The sequence below is a fragment of the Macrobrachium rosenbergii genome, chromosome 43 (assembly GCF_040412425.1).
Source record: "Macrobrachium rosenbergii isolate ZJJX-2024 chromosome 43, ASM4041242v1, whole genome shotgun sequence".
Classification (NCBI taxonomy): domain Eukaryota; kingdom Metazoa; phylum Arthropoda; class Malacostraca; order Decapoda; family Palaemonidae; genus Macrobrachium; species Macrobrachium rosenbergii.
Window position 1 is genome coordinate 31,761,119 of NC_089783.1, and position 24,506 is coordinate 31,785,624.

The 24,506-nt window shown below is 37.6% G+C and overlaps 1 protein-coding gene across 19 annotated transcripts in view; it reads right to left on the reverse strand.

Moving 5' to 3' along the window:
* The window catches only part of trc (Serine/threonine-protein kinase tricornered), a 148,663-nt gene that overhangs the window by 69,836 nt on the left and 54,321 nt on the right, over positions 1-24,506 (reverse strand). For 2 of the 19 annotated variants that reach the window (XM_067086943.1, XM_067086928.1), the window contains exon 1: positions 3,369-3,483. The exons of 6 other annotated variants lie outside the window; for them this stretch is intronic. The gene's annotated coding sequence lies outside the window, so the exon portion shown is untranslated. Of the gene's footprint in view, positions 1-3,298; positions 3,500-3,618; positions 3,643-3,768; positions 3,870-24,506 lie in introns of those variants that run through there. 11 more of the 19 variants (XM_067086933.1, XM_067086936.1, XM_067086931.1 and 8 more) reach the window with 11 other exon arrangements.

Sequence of the window (24,506 nt, forward strand, 5' to 3'; positions counted from 1 at the left end):
CTATAGTCGGCTTTTAAAATACGGAAGGCATGTGAACGTTCATTGGTTTGAAAGCACGACTGAACGTACTCAAGAGTACGTGCACGTTCACAACGCATGACAAACACAATGCACATGCGTGTGCTTTGGGAACTTTTCAGATTTTCAGTGGCCGATGATTCTGGTTTCTGGAATTATTGGCCAACGATAATACGTAACCTTTCCCAGAAAGACGTTCAGGGTAATTTCAACAACTTCTCAATATCCCGGGATTGGATATTCCCATTTCCGAGGTAGTTAATACCCCAAACTGGTAAACTGCATTCTCGAAACAGCAGAACAGATTGCACGGATTACACTGTGTTTATTTACACGCAACAAAGGCAAAACAAAACAAAATACATAAGGAAACTTTTATGGGATGACAGAAGAGAGTATCCATCAGCATGCAAAAAATACACCTGTGCCGTTATTGATACTGCTGGATTAAGCTGGCAATGTGCCTTGAACGGTCTTTTCTTCTTAAAAGACATCTCTGGTGCTGCCAATGAGAGAGAGAGAGAGAGAGAGAGAGAGAGAGAGAGAGAGAGAGAGAGAGAGAGAGAGAGAGAGAGAGACCTAATGATTAATATTGGCAATTAAAAAACATATATGCATATTAATAGAAAAATGTGTGTAATATATATATATATATATATATATATATATATATATATATATATATATATATATATATATATATATATTGGCAATACTGCATATAATAGTGGCACCCCTGACGCCATGTGGCGTATGTAATCGTGCGCGGCAGAAGTTCAAGGTAACCTGGTTTTACACAAGACGAACTACGCAATCTCTCTCTCTCTCTCTCTCTCTCTCTCTCAAAAATTCTTTACTATTACGAATTATTTACAGTTCTTTAATCTCTTACGAACGAAAACCTCCCGTAAAAAACAACTACACTTACATGGTTGAAAACCAGTTATCGAATACTCTTTGTTTACTAGTCGCCATTATCAACAGAAATACAAAGAAGCAGTAACAGTTTTAGGAATTAAGAAAGACATCAACTCACAAAAGAGTGGAGAGAAAAATGTCGCTTTGAGAACGAAGAAAGAGGAACATTTTATGAATGACTACTAACGCTTATAAAAGCAACCCAGTCTTTGCAACGAGCGCTAACGTAGGTGCGGACGGAAAGTCATTGCCAATGCAGTCACAGCCAAAAGAAATCTTATCTTGCCAAAAGTAAATTAAAAACCTGCCATTGCAGAATGGTGGTAACCACCTCTACACCATTGTAGGAATTATTGCAGCAAGGCGCTATAGCATTTCTCGTGCAATTACATGGATGACAGACATGAACTTAAGTAATAGGAATAGCAATTGGAAGAGGCACAACCGCTACTAAAAGCGAGTTGAGGTCAATATATTATATTCTACAATGCTAGGAAAATCAACGAGAATATTTCAACATGAAATAGCCACCGTGTTAAGAAATTCTCCTTCAAAGACAATAGACGGAATCAAGGGCTCTCTTTTGAGGAAGTCTCGTTCAGTCTTTCTATCAAGAATCAAGACGAGAGAGAGAGAGAGAGAGAGAGAGAGAGAGAGAGAGAGAGAGAGAGAGAGAGAGAGAGGGTCGGTTTTACGTAGACCTTAGGCGACTATGCAAGACAGAGAGAATCACTCTTCTTTCTACGTAAGCCCTAGACGAGAGAGAGAGAGAGAGAGAGAGAGAGAGAATCCCAGATGTTACAATGAACGGAGGGAGTTGCAACACTTTCCTACTTCAACCGCACCTTCGCCATACTGACTACCAATGCCTAATATCATACATATTAACTGAACATTCTAATACCTTCCGTCCCAAGGCACGAGAGAAACAATACATAATAATCAAGCAACTCAAAAAGTTTGTTGCAACTGATACCAGGCAATGGAATTAAAAAAAGAAAAAGAATCTGCAGCCAAGTTAAGCAGTTGACCTACGGCCTTTGGGTCGTCTCACTATTTTCTCTCTTCTATCGAGTACGGAAAACGACGCCCGACTAACGGGACTCTTCTCGTTTAGGAAGTTGTCGTCATAGAAACAATGGCGAAATTGCTACACACAACTACTACTGCGACGTGGCCTTATTTAGGGGAGAAGGGGGAGAAGGGGGAGGACGAGGTAGTGGAATAAAGAAGACTGACAAACAATGGGTATGTAGGGAGAACGCCGCCCCCCCCACCTTAAAAATTCAAGCTTTGATTTACTCCGTGCCCCTAAACTTAACGAGGGGAAGGGAATGCCATCTTGGCACGGCAGTGTTGCTATTTTGGTCCTAGTTAAAGCAAAAAAATTGACAATGGGGACGTGTTTCATATATAAATTGTTCTCATGGTAACCCAAGTGAATTTGCAACATCAACCGTCCCCCTTCCCCAACCACCACGTAATATCTACTTCATTATTTACGCTTCCAGAAATGGACAAATAAAAAATGAACACAAATCAAAACAAAGTATGCAAAAGCCTCACTCAAGAAATAAAACATCCTAAGAGGGTTTCATGTCCTCACTCTGAGGTAATGATTCCAGCTACCGTATAGATTGTTTGGTTTCTTCCTGTAGTTGGCACAGAACGGTACGAAAGTGCTCGCACGCATATTTATACAAAGCACTCCCAACTACTGTACTAAGTTTCACTTCGAACTATTCAATATCTTTGTTACTTGAGGACGTCGGGATTTTTGCACGCATGTTAAAGAATTCTGTGTTAATATTACCGTTTCTTCAATTTCAGTGAATGGCATTACTAATAAGCCTAGGATCAGCAGAATGCGCTCCCTATAGTTCACTTTTTTACAACTCAAGTACTTTTTTTGTGGAAAACAACACATTCCACTAGTAAAATAAATTACAAACTGACTTAAGATGTTTAGTATTGTTCGGAACTCGTTTTCACCCAAAATAAAATTCTCACAAGAAAGCAAACACACACACCAACCACAAAGGCTCTAAAGTTTGTCGAGATTTGGGCACAAGAAATTGTCTTTCATTCAGCGGAAACTTAAAACGGTTCTTCTTCAATCGCATCTAGGTTATTCAATTTTTTGTTTCAAAAACCAATTCACACACACACAAAGGGTTCAGGGGACCCTTCCTCTAAACCCACACCATCATCGATAGATTCTCAAAACCACAAAGCCGTCTCCTTGTGCTGCTGTATCTGCAAGCGATTCAGTAAGATTCCAAGCAATACATTTTCTCTTTTTTCTATATAACACCCGAAATGATACAATGATCGTCCAATTTTCAAAGATGACAAGCCGTACTATGAGTGTCGACACAAAAGGGTATCCACAGACTTATACAATGCACCATTACACTCAGCTACACACAGACCGAGTCCCGTAACACTGCTCCTCCTCAACAGAGCCACACCACTAAGTAAGTACACGACTGTTCGTTTGTCTCGACTCTTCTCGCTATCGGGGCACGGACGTGATGTCGAACGAACAAACGAACTCACGTGTACATAAACCTTGGAGATCCTGCTTAAGCTAAGGTGCCAACTCGTAATATTATTCTGTTCCCATGGACCGTAAACCGACTTCCTCACAGCTCTGCTACCACTGGTCAAATATGGACGTACCTCTTTTCCTTAAGCCAATCCCAGTCACAACAAACTTTCAAACAGATTCACCCACTGTCATCCTCGTAGTTGTGGTCAATAATGCGAGAGAAAATGGTCCAGTTGGCACCTCTGTGCCCAACTGGGTCCCATGCCACTGTACACCTCAACCTGCTCTGGCTTTCCATAAGAATCAAAGGAGCTGAACTGTTCCTGCGTCTTCCTCCTACAAGAACTGAATAGCTGAACAAATCTCTTCTGGAGGGCTTTGCTTCTCTCAAAGGCTGCCGTTACCAACACCCCTCACTCCCCTCCACCACCCCGCTGGGGACACCTGGTGGGTAAGGACCGCAAACCACGCTAAGGTGGTTATCCAACAAACATCAGCAAAGAACCGGAACTGATAGTTTGGAAAGTGGAAAAGCTCACCAAGAACGCTCTTGAAATTTACAGAACGTATGGGAGAAGACGTAAATAAGGATACACAACAAATTATTCCACATTTGCTTATGTATGACGTAAAACTTTCGGGTCCAAATACACTCATTATGATAGGTAAATAATTTAAACCTGATACTAAGATATCTTCTAAGAAGCAATTACCCAGAACTGAACAAGAAAAGGGGATTAGAGTGAAAAGGGCAGGGTTTCATCAAATGGGAACCGATACCAGTCTGATGACGAAAGAACGGCTTCATGTCAGGATTAACAGAGGAAGGAGGAAAATTCCAAAGGAGAGCGGAATTCACCGAACTGCATGATCAAACGATTGTCGAATCCAACAGTGTAAAAGCGAGAAGAGGCGGCCTACTATGTGTTACAAGACTTCCTAAGAGGGGGGAATTTTCTTTTTGGTTCAATGGAACAGTGACTGAAATAGTACTTATAAAGTAAATGGAGAGAGATGTTGCAGACAGGCACCCTTATGAGCATAAAGCTACAATCAGGAATGCATAAGACCAACGTACAGCTTTAATAGCTGAGGTCATGAGAATAATTTATGGAATCTAAACAATCTACCGAACTTTCTGGAGGCCGAATTGACAATCTGAACAATGCGATCTCTCCATGATAAATGCGAAACAACCTGGATACAGTAAATTATTGACAAAAGTAAGATTCAGTTCAATTTCCACCCCAAATGGAAGACTGGTGGCATTTTATGAATACAAACAGATTGGTTAGTTTAACTGAAAATAGGCTGATACTTAAACTCAACCTCAGTTCTAACCAACTTTAAACCCATCCTAACGTCATCTCGAGTCAACAGCAACTCAAAAACGAAATCCCAGTTTAAATCAAGTTCAAATGAAATTCAATTCAGAATCAACAAATATAGCTTGAAATATAAATTCCAATTTCAACTTGAACTTCCCATTTTATTCAAACTGCTACTGTCACAAAAAATTTATCCTGGCTTCACCTCCTACTAGAACTCAGCGCAAATTTAATCATGTTTACTTCAAACTTAAATTTAATGCATGTAACTTAAAATGGGATTTCTTCAACAAGTTCCCACCGATCGAATCCAAGACTAAACTTGAAACTGTACAGCAGGCAAAGGGTGGAAGAGCGTAAACAATAACCGTGTGACCTCTCTCTCTCTCTCTCTCTCTCTCTCTCTCTCACACACACAAATTGACACAATTAAGGTAAATTAATTCACACAATATCCCAATTTTCTATCAACATAAAGAACATTAACAAGACTGCAGCACATGCTGTATAAAACTAACACACACACACACACACACACACACACACACACACACATATATATATATATATATATATATATATATATATATATGTGTGTGTGTATGTATGTGTATATATACATATATATGTGTGTGTATACACATACATACTTGTACGCTCGTGCAATAAACATGACATTACAAAATGCCCTTCAATATGTAAAAATCCTGAAATCGCACTAAATGTCAGGATGTTACTGAGGTCTTTGACTTTCATTATCCAATACTGTGCGATTAACTTGACCTTCATTTAAAAAATTAACGAAAGACAACGCATCCGGCGACAAGATTACGATTGCTTAATGAATCCTCTCTCTCTCTCTCTCTCTCTCTCTCTCTCTCTCTCTCTCTCTCTCTCTCTCTCTCTCTCACACCTTTCCGTTAGAGTTACGCAAAATAAAACTTGCTCATTTAAATACTAAAGAACAGAAGTGTTTCTAAATATTGCTGATGAAAATATAAGGATCTATGCACCACACATAAAAACTCATTAAAAGACTCTCTCTCTCTCTCTCTCTCTCTCTCTCTCTCTCTCTCTCTCTCTCTCTCTCTCTCTCTCTCATATCTCACCCATTGTTCCTTTGATTTTCATGGATAAGAAGCCATGGACCTATAAATATGAAATACTTCTCCTTCCTACAGAAGGCTACAGAAGGCAGGAAATGGATTACTATAGGACGAATCGTTACACCCTTGTGAGAATGAGGACTGCCTCTTCGAAGCCATCTTATTGCTTACTCTTCTTTCACAATCTCAAGCTACGACCATCATCAGTCGAGCTAACTAATTCACCACTGGTCACTTTGGGTTTTAAGAAATAAATTAAGTCGCTTCATTCTTGTGCCTGGAGTGCACACGTATTTCCTCGGTTGTGAGCTTTCAGTGTTGCTTTCAGTGCTGGGACCACTTGAGAGAGAGAGAGAGAGAGAGAGAGAGAGAGAGAGAGAGAGAGAGAGAGAGAGAGAGAGAGAGAGAGAGGAACTTTACGGCAGATACTAAAACATAAATGTTCTAAAAATTTCATTTCCTCCTAACCTGCCTCTTTTAAAACGAAAAGCAACGTTCCATGAGATCCAAACCCCGGTGGGCGTAGACATGCCACCCTGACCAAATGTTTACCGAAGGATCTGTTCCTCAATGAGAGAGAGAGAGAGAGAGAGAGAGAGAGAGAGAGAGAGAGAGAGAGAGAGAGAGAGCAAAACAAAGTCACGGAATGCAGGTTAACTTTTTTTGTGTCTTTTATATTCGCGTCCATGTGACCTATTTCACATGCTGTAATGTTACATGTCCGACGTTATGCTAGTTCATAATTTACCGAGAGTTCCCTCTACTCAAGGCCTTCTGAATCCGCTGAATTATTCACTTCCCTCCAGTACAATGATGATGGTACAGCCGTTAAGGTCACCGATTTCCCAGAGGTGGACGGTTTCCACCAGCCATGGCTACAAGAACTGGGGAAGGAGAAGGTTGGAGAAGTGGGGGGGGAGGCTATATGTTTCTGATTAAGCTGGTCTTCTACCACAAAGAGCTCCTGTTCTTCAGAGCGGCACGTAACCTAAAACCTATGACACTATTAATAGACAGTCCGTTCAATAATTGCGAGTATTGGCGACCATGACATCATGTGATTGCCTGGCTCTTCAAATGAAATTGTAGTATATTACTAATCAAAATTTTACTAAAGATGCATATCTGCTACTCGGTAACAGAAAAAACATATAATTAAATGAAGCCAATTCATTAACAATAAAAATTTGCAATATAAAAACAACAGACTTCTGGGGAACAAAATTTGAAAAAAAGCAATAAATCTTGACAATGCGAAACTTACAATTCGGAACAGGTCACAAAGACAAAAATAGAATCAATGATCTCTTCAACATGGGGCCTTCTTTCGTACTCAAATGAGATGAAGAACGTGTGATTCAATCAATGTAACCAAAATCAGGTCTAGAGCACGAAAAGTTTTGAATAAACTTCCGAATAAATATAAAAAACAAAGTGGCAACTAAAGCTCGAGTAGTCATCTTAACTCTGTGACTGAAATAGAGAGGCCTTTTCTTCATTCTTCACATTGTTAAACAATAAAAATTAAATTGTTTTTAATCGTTGATGAAAACAAATAGTTCAGAAAAAAGAATCGTTAATCAATTTTCAAAGCAATTACCAAGCAATGGGCTAAATACTAAAATATTTACCTAAGGATGAACATTAGCGCACACACACACACAGAAGACGAACTGTTGTCTTTGGTTTCAGAGAAGTCAATGGTGAAAACAGTCAACTCAACATGAAAAAAATAAAATCAGGTGAAAAAATCGACTATATTATGAACGAAAAAAAAAAAAAAAAGTAGTGAAAATAGTCGGCTCTAGAACACGAACCATCATTTCTAACCTTTAAATGAGAGACGAAAGACGCGAGGAAGAAACGACAGAGAAATAAAAACCTAGCTCTGCGAGATATGCTTTGGCAATATTTACAATGTAAATAGCCCTGAATTCAAGAGCGTTCTCTAAAACTGCAAGTCTCTCCGGCTGACGTCAGCGGCGTTTAAATATTTCCGAAAGGTCTGTCAAAAGACCTTCACGCTCCATTTTTAATATTTGTATAAAAGAGCCCAGTGGCAAGCCCGCCTTTCATAATGTTTGGATAGGCACGTTCAATGGATTCCGTTCTGAACGGAAGGATTACGTCACTTCTAGATAAACCCCATTTTATCTTTCTCTTGCGTATCAATATATGCAAGTTTATAGACTACAAGAAACATTATTTCGTTGGTCTGATGTCTAGTGCTTATCGAACAAAGGCTTGAAATGCGAGGAAAGGCTTCACTGGGACAAGGTTAAACTTAACAGAAGATAATGAGGTCAAACTGAAAACCTTCACAAGAAATGTTGTTGCGAGGGAAATCCACGACATATTAACAGAGCATTGGAAGCTAAAATGTAGAATGAATGGTGGTTTCACCTTTGTAAAACACGTCGCACCTGTCTGTTTACTAAAAATAAATAAATAAAAAACAAATCAATAAACTAATACTGTTAGAGGCAAACAGTGTCAGTAGACTTGCAAGGACACACGAACTGTTCTACAGTAAATGTGACGTTTCTCTTATTAACAATAACCGTGATAATGTTAAGTTTAATCATATGCATTAAATATCAAGAACATAAACTGATGATAAAAATATTTCCCACTAATACCATGATGAAATATCGCCAGCCCTCCTATCTTTCATAAGAGGCCGTGTAACCATCAGTGCTTATTTATTATTGAACACCAGAAAGCTCTACCACAAGCTATGAGGTCTGGAGGAAAAACCTAAAATTTTGTCCTGTACACTGACCTGTGACCTAGAAAAAAAATAATTATTAGCTATCAAACTGCCTACTTCCCAAATCCATCAAAATCTGAGAAAAATCATTTTGACCTTACACTGAGATACCTACATAAAAAAAAACTCATCACGATTAGAGAGATGAAGAGATAAGAAATAAAGTCTTGGCAGGAAATTCACATATCTCTATGAAAATATGCCATGTTCGAAAACAAAATTACGTTCAAAACTTTGAAAAATTAATTCCGCAACGGTAAATAACAACCTATGACCTTGAAAAAAAATCTCGGTCAGAAAGTAACCCGAAAGACAATACTTTTGAAGCAAAGTGCAAAATTCTAAAGTCTAGAGACCTTTATTCAAAGTTTCTGAGATCAGGAAAAATTAAGAGCTCAACTTTGGCCATCAGGTTGTTTAAGGTCAAAGGCACTTGGGGGATGATAAGCTTCACCAAAATCTGGAATAATAATAATAATAATAATAATAATAATAATAATAATAATAATAATAATAATAATAATAATAATAAGACAGTAAAAAGAGGGAGTCAGAGTGGCTGGACAACAAGTAAGAAAGAACCCGGAACGGATGTAAAGTTAACCCCTAAAAAGTAGGTGCAGCTAGGAACCAAACGAACGCTGCAAACACCTTTAATAATGCCCACAGAGCATCAAGTGAGGTGCACTGGCAACACTAGCTCCTACGGGGATTTTTAACATACCAATGGTAGGAGAACTTAAGCTCCAAAGTGCTGCCTATGTCACCCCGAAACTTGCAAAACGAGGAAAAAAGATGGTTTTACTTTCCGGTCCTTATTGACCATAAATAAAACTTCGGGCAAGCGCTTCCATAAAAACGCAGTCTCAAAACTCCTTCGGAAATCCTAAGATGTTCTGAGTTCTAGTGCTTCTTTGGACTCTGTCCATGTTGATTTCGCAGACAGTGCTGCGGACTTGACAACGTAAAAAGACTCGAAAAAGAAAACATTTCCAAAAGCCAATAAAAGAATTAATTTTAAACGCTCTATCTGCACACCTCTAGTACAGTTTTAGTGGGCCTTGGGCGGGATATTTCCAGTTGTCGAAACAAAAAGGTGATAAACCTAAGTCTGACAGATTTAAATATTTTTGTCGATTTCTTAACGAAACGGGAAGCACGATTTCGGCATGAGTGCTAAGAGATTTACGATTGTTATAACTGACTGATACTTTGTTAATAAGAGAGAGAGAGAGAGAGAGAGAGAGAGAGAGAGAGAGAGAGAGAGAGAGAGAGAGAGAGAGAGAGAGATTTCCGATTGCAATATGAGATTTAAGCAAGAAATTCTGATGTACCCAAGACCAAGTATAATGTAACCTCACCGATGACACAGAGAGCGAAAGTACATTTGGTAAGGCTACACCCGTGTTATATTTCATTACATATCTTCCAGGTGGGGTGGAAGAATCTTCATATTTACATGCAAACAACATTATAAGCGACATTTCTCATTACATAAAGTTTCACCTCCTTAATACCCCACTCTCTATAAGTGACCAGAGAGAGAGAGAGAGAGAGAGAGAGAGAGAGAGAGAGAGAGAGAGAGAGAGAGAGAGAGAGAGAGAGGTGGCTTATAAACCTTATTCCCTCAGAAATTACCATGATTTGCATCCAGTAATAATAATGATAATAATAATAATAATAATAATAATAATAATAATAATAATAATAATAATAATAATAATAATAATAATAATCCAAGTAAAACATTCAATTCTTACATGATATTCAAACGTCATGTAACTTAGCCATGTCTGGTAACTGACACGTCTTTGTTGACTCTACGTGTAAGAGCTTTCTTCCGGCTCTTACCTGACCAATCTCTACCACCCAGTTTGGAAAATAAACAACGATAACAGTCAAGAGACAAATGAATACAATCAGAGAACAATTGAGAAAGAAAACTAAAGTCAAAGTCTTCCCAAATCACTCTGGGGATGAACGTGAACCGAATCCCCGAAGGCCAGCAATATAATACAGTAGAAGGTGAAAGGTGGCTACATCCTTCGCTCTACAAGCTAAACGATCTTCCCACGGTTTTGAGAGAGAGAGAGAGAGAGAGAGAGAGAGAGAGAGAGAGAGAGAGAGAGAGAGAGAGAGAGAGAGAGAGAGAAACAAAAGCACGATATAGCGTTAGTGTATCTTGTATCTTCCTTCACTCTCTCGTTTGCCTCATTCACACGTCAACGCAGAAACGGTGCCAACATATTCGCAAAGCCTTTTTCGAAGATTAAAATGTCGTAAAAAAAATCAGTTGCCTCCAAGGAAAAGAATGCCAGCAACGAAGATGGCATTTTTCAAAGCGAAGATTGTCATCTGGCCATTCACGAGGTGAGTGAAAGTTCATGCACGTTGCTGGAGGAGGGGGCCGGCGTCTCCTTCTTTTGTAAAATTGGAGGAGAAAAAGAATTCTCATTAAAATATTGCATTCCGAAATAAGTGACTTTTTTCGTGGTTGCTATGAGTTGAAAGTTGATGTCGAAATATTCACAGCAAATAGACTCAATAAAACACTGAACGCGAATCATTTCAACTGTAATTAAAGAATCCTCTTAGTGAAGGAGAGAGAGAGAGAGAGAGAGAGAGAGAGAGAGAGAGAGAGAGAGAGAGAGAGAGAGAGAGAGAGACTACGAGGGAGGTTCGCTTTGTGAGAAACAAGTATTATCAATTCCACGTCGAGATGAGCTTCAATCAATAGCCTAATCTCTCTCTCTCTCTCTCTCTCTCTCTCTCTCTCTCTCTCTCTCTCTTTTTAAGAGGAGTCTTCAGTTCTTCGTAATTCTCCCCTCCCACTCATAATCTCCCTTAAATATTAATGAGGTCAAACCATACCGAGACAGCCTTAAAATAAACAGTATTGACCGCACTTCCTACAAAGCCGAGGACACCTGACTCAAGAGAGAGATACTGAGAGAGAATGGAGGCGGTTGATTGTACAGTATGAAGGTAGCAGGTTCTCTACAAGTGGCTTGGAACAGAAGAAGGGCACGTAAGACAGTAAAAGGTATGAAGGGATTGCTGAGCCAACTCTCTTTTAGAGACGTCAAGTGTGAATATTGAATGCATATGACAGAAAAACGGCAGAGGCAGTTAAAGAACTGTTTGCGTTCTAATTTCAGGTAAGAAAGAGTATGATTAATGACATTATGAGCTGCTGCTGTTCTTGCTACTTTCAATATCTCATGGCCCTGTGGCAGAGATTACCAGCGAAAGCAAACTCACTATAGCCCATAGAGGCCATCGACACCAAGACTGGAGAACTGCATACTCACAAAATATAGGGAGAACATGAACCCTCATTACAATTAAGGCAAAGTCAATTCCCACAAGAATAGCGACTTTTTTTCGCCCTATAATCAGTCACGTCCTTGCAAAATTCTTTAATTGTAACCTCAGTCCAGTGCCTTCTACATATTCTCTCAGTTCTCCTGGCGAATTTCTACAGGCCACGGAAGGATACCCAGCAGGCACCACTGCGTCCCTGGATGTGGAGAGCCTTTAATTCACTTTTCGAAATCTGCATAGGAAAGGCCCCCTTCCGCAGCTATATTTAGAATGATGGCGTGGCTATGGGTATCCCCCAACCCCCTAAAGGTATCGTGCTGAACAACTTCCCTGTATTTGTCGTGAAAGAGATGTCTTCGCATCCATACAAACAAATAAAGTGATATTAATTCTGCGATTGTCCCTGCCTTGGGAGACTGAAAATAGCGAAAACGTCAGAATGGGGCCCTTCTTTTTATCCTTGTCTTTTAGATGTACACGCCAATAACAACAATAATAATGATATAATAATAATAATAACTCTATTACTATCCCATACCCCTTCACCTAACATACTCTTCCGTTCTTTACTGCCAAGCCATTATTTCGCCGACTGAAAGCTTTTATCGGATTATAACGTGACGCCTGGATTCATTTACACTGTATAATGGGTTTACTGCGATGCGTTTAAGCAGACTCTCTCTTTCTCTCTCTCTCTCTCTCAGCAACAGTGCTGGCATAGGGGCCTTATGCCAAGAGCACCAACAATGATACAGGACGGCATAAATACCGAAAGAGAGAGAGAGAGAGAGAGAGAGAGAGAGAGAGAGAGAGAGAGAGAGAGAGAGAGAAATGCCACTTTAATTACACTTCTGTGTGCAACAGAAACATCACATCAAAAGAGGATCAGTGGTGGAACCGTGAAAATATATCTACGCACGTGAATAACAGTTTCTGAAAACTGCTACTTAGGTATAGGATCGGGTGCACAAGTTAGCAATGTAAAGTACACATATAAATACATACAGAAACATGCATGTACCTTGAAAAAGTGTCATAAAGAGTCTAGTTAGAGAAACAAACTGACCCACAATATTCATTAACCCTCTCTCTTCCCTTATACATACAGGTATATATATATATGTATATATATATATATATATATATATATATATATATATATATATATATATATATATATATATATATATACATATATACAAAATATATATACATACACACACACACCTACTAATTCTTGCAGTATCTGTACAGAAATGGGGCTGTATCTCTGTACTGGGGCTGTAAACCAGATGGCCCGGCCATTTAGCGATTTTTACACCACGTCAAAAGGCGAGAACGCTACTATTTTCCTTTCCCAGCATCCCACAGAAGCAAATAAGTGGTCGTCATTGGCCTCAGGAGAAGAGGACCATCTTCTATTAAGCAAGCACTCTCTCTGTAACCCTTAACTCGACTTTCGTTTGTCCGAAGTACATGACATCGGCATCACAAACCACTGGTAACAATAACGTTGCAGAATTGCTCTGGCTGTACCTTTTACAACTACCACGGTGACTGTCTTCAGTGAATAAACTGTCCTGGCCTGACTGGTGTGTTACAGATAGAAGCTGATTTGCCAACACAGGAAATATTCTCCCTAAAGAATCTATAAAACCTTCTCATAGGCACTCACCTACCTAGGGATGCGGTGCATTAATATCCCAAGCCTGTGACACTTCCTAAGCAGCTGAGGCCAGGTGGCACTGCTTACTGTAATCGCAGCAGCAGCTTTAACTGACTGAAAAAATGCCAAGATGCCGGGAGTTAGTGGATTGCAAGTGAGGTGCTGCAGTACAGCGGTCAAAGTGTGACTGAATGACTGACCAGGGTTCGTATGGGATGTCCAGATGAGGGGAAAAATCTCTCCCTCGAAAAAAACGGGATGAGAGGAATAATTGTTCCACTGTATAAAAATACAAGTGCCACAGAAGATTAACAATTATCGAGGCATGGTGTTACTTAACGACAGCGTGGATATAAACAGAAACGAGAGGGTGTTTGGCCACGTGTTTACTACGAAAGTTTATGTGAAAAGTTTGAGAATAAAAAGAAAGACTTGTGCATGTTTTGGCTGAAGGTTTTATTTATATATATATATATATATATATATATATATATATATATATATATATATATATATATATATATATATATATATATATATATATATAATATATATACACACACACAAACACATACATATATACAGACACACATATATACCTATATATATAACTCGTTTTCATTTCAAGGACTAATACAAGTAAGGCCCCTATCAGTCTTATAAAATATCCTGATAGGGAATCATAAACTTAGACTAAACAGACACCATTACCACCATCATAACGATCAAGGTCACGCCACTCAAGCAATGAATCTGCAACTACTGCAGGGTGATTGTGTAACATGGCAACTACCTTCCATCATAGTTCAGTTGATCTGTATGCATCCGATGATTTTTCAGGAATAGACAACTTTGATGAGTGGTCGTGTCCCTAACCAGAATATTCATGACCTTTTACCCATACGCAGTTTACGTAAGACAATTCCAACTGCATACTTAATGTAAGACGGTCGTCGATTTCCTACGCAGGTCATACAAAGCGACCGCAACCAAAGGATGTTTACGAAACCGTGTCTATTATGTACAAAATGCTTATAAAAGAACGAGCATAACAGCATACTAAAAATGACTCGACTCATTTCTTTTCCGACAGAACGCTTACGTAAAGATAATTCATAACAGCATATTAAATGTGAGTGAATGTTTAATGTGCGCCCACAACCATATGGTATTTGTGAGAACTTGTTACTACGAATAGAATATCAAGGCCGGTCGTATTCCTACTGAATACCAATCGTATATTACATCACTGAAAAGGACCGAGATGACGGCTTGCATCCCTTGAGAATATGTATATTCGTGGTTATGTAAGTACTCAGAAAAATCTATAAATGCAATTTTGTATATATGCTACATGAGTTACCCATTATACGCCTTACGTAACCAGTCTCTAACAAGAATTAACACCGCTTCCAAAATATCTGCATTATTTTCGTTTTATTTCATGAGTACTAACTGAGCAGGTCAAGTTTTCTTCAAATAAACCTCAGCGACAACAACTCTAATAAACAAAGGCCGAGATAATTTTGATTGTGATGGTGACAAATCATCGGAGCTTTCTCTTATGTGTGGATTGGGAGGAATCTCAGTGAATGAATTCAGTGAGAGATACTCTAATGAATAACTTTTGGTGAGTCGCAAAGAGTAGATTGGGATCAATATTCATTGACGGACGCAATGGCTAACCTGTAATATTACAGGCATTATGGACTCCGGTTTATTAGCTGGCCACTCAGTTCATGTTATTTTTGACAGTATTATTACAGCCATATCACCTGAAAATGAATTCTAACAATAACCTCCTCACTGGTGAACTGAACTGCCGACTAGTAGGCCAACTATACACTCAGCTACAAGAGGAATGCAAGGTAGCTGCATAGTCATGGGTGCAATGGTCTCCATCGTGACTAATTGCATGAGCAGTTGCATATCTAGTTATATCTTCTTACGCACTCTGTAAATGACTTGATTAGCACTGGCCTACTCATTCAGTGGTCAATGGTTCAAATCTCCCAAGGAAGTGGTTACTCTAAGTTTTGACAATACTTTGGTGAATTAGCCAGCCAAATCCCGGCATTCACGACATTTTCTAAAGCAATTAACCAGTCAATTATCGAAGAATATAGAACGAATGAATCAATGAACATGCCAATTTGCCTTGGCTTCTTCAATGCAATCAAAACTAAAAGCAACAATGACTCTCAGATCTATCTTTTCACGGATTTTTGGATGAAAAAGCATTCTGAGAGTACTGCTAAACCAATAATGTATCCCCCTCGCCGCAACCACTAATTTCTAAGAGAGTATTCCCACTGGTGAAATGCTGTATGTCACCGTTATGGTTCTTGCAAAGGTAGATATCTCCGATAATTACCCCCCGAGATCTGTTTGGTAAAATAACTGCGGTCTCCTGTGCCACGATTTCACCTTGCCTCAAACCAGACTGAAAAGAGCAAGGGAGAGGCGCAGTGACGGACAGACAGACGGACAATCTCCCTTCACCTAGGCTATACATGACAGTCAACCTTTGTGCGGAGTTTGAGTGACATCTCTCCAACCATATAAATAACCAAATAATATTTACACCCACTCCAGATGGCGATTACTTACAAAAATCTTTTCTGCTGCCTCAATTTCAAGGGAACCAAGATACAGAACTACTTATTTAGCATAAGGCACGGAGTGATTTCCCAACAGATTGCTCTTTGGGGAATAAGATATCAATGTACGAAAGAATTCAATTAAGAAAATGAATAAAACAAAGGGAAAACTGAGAAACATTACGAAAGAAGTAAACGCACAGCCTACAGAGAGACCTTGGGAAAGGCGATGAAGTAAAAACCACATGAGATCAAGAGAAAAGCAAAAATGGGCGGATAGAAAATGCCGAATGCAGAAAAACAAAGTCACAAGGAAAACTTTGAAAAATGCGATAAAAATAAACCAAACAGAACGAAAAATAGATGGTGTAAAAATAGTATAACGGAAAATAAAACAAGGTAAAAAAAAAACACCATCTCAACAGAAAAAAAGAATTACTGAGAAAACACCACACGCTAGACAGCAGATGGCCACAGTAAATTAGTTTTCACTTTTCAGACAAACTATTTTTTCCCCCAACTGGAAAATATCCTTGGACGGTGGTTGGGGGCGGAGATCCAATGACTCTCTCTCTCTCTCTTAAATCATGTATGTTAGTTGTGATCTCTCTCTCTCTCTCTCTCTCTCTCTCTCTCTCTCTCTCTCTCTCTCTCTCTCTCTCTGCCAATGATTACATATTCTTGCATGACATATATACTGTGTATATATATATATATATATATATATATATATATATATATATATATATATATATATATATATATATATATATATATATATATATATATATATATATATATTTTTTTTTTTTTTTTTTTTTATTTCCACCTAACCTCTCCCTCTTCCTTACTCTACAGTATATATTATTTTAGAGGCTTCGGAATCGACATGATATATCCGTCTATTTATTTATCTATCTACCTAAAGCCCCTTCTAAAATCAAGGAAATTTCATTTCTTGATATACTTTCCCATAGGGATTCTTATCGACGTATGGGTACCAGTATATACTTCTAGACAGCATGAGCGTATAAAACAAAAAAAAAAATTGAAAACGCTAAGTACAAACCAACTGATGGAGCTCAAAATTTTATTTCTAAGTATTTGCAATCTGATATCGCATAAACAAGATAAATCCCTCACCTGAGAAAGATACTAATTACCGCCTTGTTTATTCTGTGGTTTTCTTGCTCTAATAATGGCAAACCGATAGCAGCCTTCTCAATTTTTTTTTCTTAAATTTACGATGCGTTTCTAAGTCTGTCACTAGGTAACAATACAGCATCAGCATTACCGCTTCTTAACAGAGAGAGAGAGAGAGAGAGAGAGAGAGAGAGAGAGAGAGAGAGAGAGAGAGAGAGAGAGGCTGTAAATGTTACGGAGTCCAAGCGAGGTCGTGATGTGTGACTGAAAGGTCGTGAGACGTAGGCCCAGTTACGACACGGATGTGATATTACGCGAGGGAGAACTGAAACGACAAGAGGTTCAACCTATGGGGAAGGGGAGAGGTGGGGGTTTATGTGAATATGCAAATTAGGTAGAGATGTTAAGTGAGCACAGGTGATGGCCCTAACGTAAGATTCACATCTACAAAGGGAGGTTCAAAGGTCAAATACTTTTTCGTGATAAGGCCTATGGATATGAGTATATTGGGAAGGAGAACTGGCCTTTTGAAAGATGATTGATAAAAATCAGTAGTGAAACAATATAAAAAAATTCAATATTTCCATTTACATGCTAATGAATTGTTTCTTGACTTACAAGACGTGGCTGATATTGACTAAATGACATTTCAGTTATCGCTAGACCTACTAATTCTTCCTACGCAAATGCAGATTTACAAAAGCTATAAGGGCAGCAACTATGTAATGTTTTGTTCTGCGTAACAAAGTTACTCTGCTAATCATACAGCCCTGCTAGATACTGTTTCAGCTGTAATTATACACACACACACACACATATATATATATATATATATATATATATATATGTGTGTGTGTGTGTGTGTGTGTGTGTGTGTAAGCTATTCCAGCAAAATGTAACATCTTCACTCTTTTAAATATTTGTCTCATATAGCAACCGAAAACATTTATATTAGAATTTAAAAACCTGTTAAAACTGAGCACAGGAAGGCTATAAGAAACAAACCATTCTGAGACTGATCCACCCTACAGTATTATAAACACTGCCGGGAAGCAAAGTCTTTCTATAATAGGGCGTAAAATGCAAACGACGGTGTACACGAGGTACCTGTAAAATTGCCGTAATTACTGGGAGGTAAATGCGTTGCGTAAATTCAATGTACATTATTTACACGTAGTAACAATGAATTAAATGACGGTTCTCTACACAAGGGTAATGAAGTTGTGACACTAAAACTCTGGGGATTTCATTTAATTATTCGGTCACACTAAAATGTACGTGCGAAAAGTTTCCCCTATAGCGTTATAACTTGTTAGTTCATTACGTGCCAGAATTATAATGAGTCTTTACAAATCGTACGGAATGATTATTACATAGGACACAAACATTACAAAAATTGCATAAACATCATAAGCAACGTGTTACAGAATAATAATTACTGCTAATAAGCCTATCTTCACGTCTCAGTATAAAACAGCCAACTTTTAGTTTTCTGAAAAGAAAACTATTGTGCCGGCGTTGTCTGTCCGCCCGCACTTTTTTTTGTCAGTACTTTTTCTGTCCGCCCTCAGATCTTAAAAACTACTGAGGCTAGAGGGCTGCAAATTGGTATGTTGATCATCCAACCTCCAATCATCAAACATACCAAACTGCAGCCCTCTATCATCAATAATTTTTATTTTTTCAAGGTTCAAGTTAGCCATAAACGTGCAACTGGCAACGATATAGGACAGGCCACCACCGGCCAGTGGTTAAAGTTTCATGGGCCGCGGCTCATGCAGCATTATACGGAAACCACCGAAAGATAGATCTATTTTCGGTGACATTGATTATACGATGTACAGAAAACTCGATTGTGCCGAAGAAACTTAGGCGCATTTTTTACTTTTTAAATTGTTCTGTGGGAGCAGCTGTACTCATAAATTTATATAAATATTCATCTACCAAAGTATTAATGCTAATAAAATGCTAATAAGCGTTTCTCTACGTCCCAGTATAAAGATGGTAATTTTCTTCATTTATCCATAGCCTGCTTATACGATTTTATAAGCTTAATAATCACATTCATATCTACAAAATACCACTGATAGATTCTGGTGGAATAAACAACGAATAATATTGGCATGGCTCAATCATTTGCTGCTGTGTTCTATATCGTTCTCTTATTTATCTCTATTTTCGAACTAGCATCTCCACACGTCACTCGGTTGGCTAACTGGTTTTACTCTGATCCATCCAAAACATGCATAAAATAAATATGATTATGATAATCAAATTCAATATCATTTTCAGTATTATACCGGAAAATCGATTACAATATCCTGAATTTAACAAACATTAATCCAAGAATTATTATTATTATTATTATTATTACTATTATTATTATTATTCACTACGAGCATACATTCTTATGCGACAAGTCGAAAGACCCGATTTGCATAACGATCCAAAAACAGAAAGCCTTTACTTCAAAGGAGGAAAAACATTAAACGAATGGTAATGAACATTCATTAAACAGCAATGGATAGATTTGGTTACACGGGCCACATCAGCCGTAAATCATCCAATGTAAACATGACGACTGAAATGACTCAGCGCCCAATTCTCTCCGCAAATTAATCACAATACAATTGGAAGCAAAAACTTAAGACCATGAGGTGGCCAACTTGACCGTTTCTTACCACGAAAGGAAGTGAGGATTACGTGGCTGCAACGAATAAAACTGAAATAAAAAAAAAACAAGAGAAAATAGAGTGGAAGAGAGTGCATTTACATGCAATGAGGAGGTAGCTCTTAGCAGAGGAGAGATTTCATCTTTTTTTTTTTCTTGACGTTATATACAGTAACTTCCTGGACTGACGTGCAAAACGCAAAATACTGTTACAAAAAAGATAGGTTTCGTATAACATTTTGGAAAAACTTCCGACATATATTTGATCTTTTCTTCATTTGTATTTTTTCCTCAAAAGGAAGATCTGCCATTCCCAAAAGAAGACACAACAACAGTATCTTAACCATATACATACGTAGCTCAGTATTTGATATAACTTACACACACACACACTTACATATATACATACATACATGTATATCCATATATATATATACACATATATATATCTAGGTGTGTGTGCGTGTGTGTATATGTGTGTAATAATCATTGCATGAAAAAAGAGCTACGTTACAGAGCCCAACTATATACACAAACAGAACAACCCAGCCTGTTGGCAACCCTTCCTACGAACAAGCTTCAGCTATGCAAATACAGCTCTAAGCCATCCAAATATCCGTAAACCAACGAACAAAGCCATGTCTATTCTATTCGCAAAGGTAAACCTATAAAAAAGCGGCCTAATCAGATTCCAGATTTCACACTCCTCTTGATAACGGTCCACACCGTCATTGGCAAAGGCGCGGGCAGCGAAGCGTTCAACGAAAACGACGAATCTGAAAATGACGGTTCGTGACTGAATCAAAAGTGATCCTGTCACTTGCTTCGAGCACTTTTTACTTTAATTAGCACTGTAGTTGTGCTAATTAAAGTCAAATGTAATCGTTAAAAAGTCCTGCGTCAGTGACATCGGATGTGCGATAAACTCAGGGTGGCGTTGGGAGGTTCACATCAGTCCCCAATTTTATAGGGTTTAGTGGACAGCCTTTCTGTTACCTTACACAAAAGTCGACTGCACCCAAAACATAGCACTGAATCTAAAAGATTTAGATATCTGAAGGACGAAAAAAAAATTATTTTTTATAGTGACGGAAAACTTAAGCACCCGACATGATTGTAGCCAATCAGCGGTGAGCTACGTGATCTTCCTCCAATCGTGATTAGCTTCAATGGTATCGTTTGAGGATATTTGCCGCAAAAGGACAAATAAAAAACTATAGGCATTAAGCCCGCTGGAATGGTACTCGAGTTCCTTAAACGGAAAAAAAATATATATATATATATATATATATATATATATATATATATATATATATATATATATATATATATATAATATTGCCAAGACAAGGAAGAACATTCTTTATTGTACAAGCTTTCGAGGTATACAACCTCATCATCAGACTGAAAAAACCGACAAGGATGAGAATCAATAAAATTACAATAAAATGAATTGTCATAATAAATCTTCAGCAAAAATACTAACGAAATATTTAAAATGAACAAGTAAATACAAACTAAAAGGGTGAGACATGAAAAAACGAAAAATTAAAAACACAAACATAAAAATATGAAAATAAAACTAAGGTGAAATGTAAACAAACTACCACTCACAAAGTAAAATATTTAACGACCTAATTGAGTACCTACTATGAAATTACACAATAGCTAGTTGAATACCAGACGAGTTGTTGTTCAATTCCGGCTTCAACTTTTTAATAGTCAGCGACTCTGAAATTAAAAGGTCCAGTCTATTTGAACAAAAAGACAGTGCCCGAAAATCCAGGTCAGTGAAAGGATGGTCCTGTGCTAAACTGTGTTCTCTAATGGCAGAAAAGGGTTGTTTGGAAAGGGGAAACCTAGTTCTAATAGAAAGACCTCTGTGTTCCAAAATTCTGTGTCTAAGCCAGCGGGAACTGGATCCCACGTATCGCAGACCACACTGCGAACAAGTGAACAAGTAAACGATACAGGAATTAAGGTCCACAGGCAGAGTAGGCTTCTCTCTCAAAAGTGATCTGATTGTAAAAGGATTACAGAAAACAAACCGGAAACTAATTTGAGGGAAACAATGCTGAAGTATTTCTTGTAACTTTTTTCGGACCATATAGCTACTATGACCAAGGTAAGCCAATTTAATGTACTTTACATCTTTACTAGCAGTACTGTACACCGGTCTGGGACAAAAACTTTTCATTTAACAAATTTTTCAGAACTTTGTAAAATACAAAAATGGGATATGAGTTTTCAGAAAAATAATTCTGGAGAAAAACAATGTAAAATACAAAAATGGGATATGAGTTTTCAGAAAAATAATTCTGGAGGAAAACAATATCTTGATGAAATAAATTAAAATCACAACAAACATTGTAGGCTCTATTTATCAAAGTGCGTATTGAGTTCATCTTATACAACTTTGGCGAAAAACTGAGGTAATTCAATCCCAAGCCAGTAAAAGTACTTTTCCTATAAACAGAGGTCTCAAATTTGCCACTATTTCTGTATACCTGTACATCTAAAAATGACAACTTATTATCCTGTTCCGTCTCACAAGTAAAAGAAATGTTAGGGTGACGAGAATTAAAATATTCAAAAAACAAATCAACATGTGACAATTCCCTAAACACAAGGTGTCACCCTAACATTTCTTTTACTTGTGAGACGGAACAGGATAATAAGTTGTCATTTTTAGATGTACAGGTATACAGAAATAGTGGCAAATTTGAGACCTCTGTTTATAGGAAAAGTACTTTTACTGGCTTGGGATTGAATTACCTCAGTTTTTCGCCAAAGTTGTATAAGATGAACTCAATACGCACTTTGATAAATAGAGCCTACAATGTTTGTTGTGATTTTAATTTATTTCATCAAGATACTGTTTTCCTCCAGAATTATTTTTCTGAAAACTCATATCTCATTTTTGTATTTTACAAAGTTCTGAAAAATTTTTTAAATTAAAAGTTTTGTCCCAGACCGGTGTACAGTACTGCTAGTAAAGATGTAAAGTACATTAAATTGGCTTACCTTGGTCATAGTAGCTATATGGTCCGAAAAAAGTTACAAGAAATAATTAAGCATTGTTTCCCTCAAATTAGTTTCCGGTTTGTTTTCTGTAATCCTTTTACAATAAGATCACTTTTGAGAGAGAAGCCTACTCTGCCTGTGGACCTTAATTCCTGTGTCGCTTACTTGTTCACTTGTTCGCAGTGTGGTCTGCGATACGTGGGATCCAGTTCCCGCTGGCTTAGACACAGAACTTTGGAACACAGAGGTCTTTCTATTAGAACTAGGTTTCCCCTTTCCAAACCACCCTTTTCTGCCATTAGAGAACACAGTTTAGCACAGGACCATCCTTTCACTGACCTGGATTTTCGGGAACTGTCTTTTTGTTCAAATAGACTGGATCTTTTAATTTCAGAGTCGCTGACTATTAAAAAGATGAAGCCGGAATTGAACAACAACTCGTCTGGTGTTCAACTAGCTATTGTGTAATTTCATAATAGGTACTCAATTAGGTCGTTAAATATTTTACTTTGTGAGTGGTAGTTTGTTTACATTTCACCTTAGTTTTATTTTCGTATTTTTATGTTTGTGTTTTTAATTTTTCGTTATTTTATGTCTCACCCTTTTAGTTTGTATTTACTTGTTCATTTTATATATTTCGTTAGTATTTTTGCTGAAGATTTATTATGACAATTCATTTTATTGTAATTTTATTGATTCTCATCCTTGTCGGTTTTTTCAGCCTGATGATGAGGTTTTATACCTCAAAGCTCGAACAATAAAGAATGTTCTTCCTGGTCTTGGCAATATTATTTATCATTAAGCTAAGATTTCCAAGTAGCTGCCCAATTACCAATGAGTATATATATGTATATATATATGTATATATATATATATATATATATATATATATATATATATATATATATATATATATATATATATATATATATATATATATATATATATATATATATATATATATATATATATATATATATATATATATATATATATATATATATGGACTCCACTACCTTTCCAGCAGGGTTATTGTCAATAGTTTTTTACTTATTTTTTGGGGCAAATATCCCCCACAATCGATATCACTAAAGCTAATCACAACTGGCGGAAGATCACGTAGCTCACCGCTCACTGGCTACAATAATGTCGGGTGCGTAAGTTTTCCGTCACTTCAACAAAATCAAAGAGTATTTTTTTCCTTCCTTCTTTTCAGATTCAGTGCTATGTTTTGGGTGCTGTTGACTTTTACGTATACAGGTAGCTGAAAGGCTGTCCACTAAACCCTATCCAGGGAATATACTATATAAATACTAAGGTCGGCATGATAACGCATTACCGCTCCGATCACTGTACCTCAATAACATTTGCACCGGTCAGACACTTC